We start from the raw sequence: 888 nt of genomic DNA, 5'->3' as shown, positions 1-888 counted from the left end.
GCCAGCCCTACCTATCTGACTCATTATTGACCATTCATCTTTTTATTAGACCATTAGGTGTTTTAGACAGGCAAAGTAACACAGCTTCACAAAGCTAAACAAATGCAAAGCAATAGAATGCAACACATCTTTGTATCATTAAACAAATGTGTGGTGATATTTTGCTTGTACAAATAAAGCCTGTCTGAAGATCAGAGGATAGAGCTTGCCACTAGTAAACTATAGAGGGAGGTCTGGAGGTCACTTTGGCAGCATATACATACTAAAATTGGAACGAAACAGAGAAGATTAGGGTGACCCCTGTGTAAAGAGACAAACAGATTCGTGAAGTATTCCATATTTTTGATTAATTTTTCTAAAACATACTGTATATATGTTTCTGATATTGTTCAAGGTATTGTATCTATACAGCTCATTTAACAATATAGTGCAAGTTTCTAGTCCTTGAAAGTTATATAGGATAATAAGGAAATATAGCTTAGTAATTAGTCAAATATTACAATTGAACTTGTAATCGCATTAAGTAGATTTACAGGGTCAATCAGATATTTTAGACAGACAGGTCATCTTCAAACACTTCAGAGATCTACAGAATATGGCTTTTAATATATTTTAATAACATAGGTTCTTTTTAATGATAATGAGACATGTCTGCCCTTGGCAGCACCAATCTACATCAGAGAAGATGATGGGCATTGAAGAAATTCCACATGGAGTTTACTTTCTTTGTGGCAAAAGTAAGCCACTGGGCAAGAAAGTGCCCTTGCCTGAACTGCTGACAGTATGCTGTCCAAACTGAAAAAACAGGACTCCAAAAAGAGTGACTACAAACCTTGCCAAGATAAGACAGTCCAGTCCTTCAGAATATCCTGCTTCACAGAATTATCT

The 888-nt window shown here is 35.7% G+C and overlaps 1 pseudogene; it reads left to right on the top strand.

Moving 5' to 3' along the window:
* The first annotated feature begins 243 nt into the window (after window positions 1–243).
* LOC121137893 lies at window positions 244–344 on the top strand (annotated as a pseudogene).
* The last annotated feature ends 544 nt before the right edge of the window (window positions 345–888 follow it).

Source organism: Mesocricetus auratus, unplaced genomic scaffold (assembly GCF_017639785.1).
Source record: "Mesocricetus auratus isolate SY011 unplaced genomic scaffold, BCM_Maur_2.0 Super-Scaffold_100707, whole genome shotgun sequence".
Taxonomy (NCBI): Eukaryota; Metazoa; Chordata; class Mammalia; order Rodentia; family Cricetidae; genus Mesocricetus; species Mesocricetus auratus.
The sequence above is the reverse complement of the archived record's forward strand: the minus strand, read 5'-3'. Positions and strand labels throughout refer to the sequence as shown.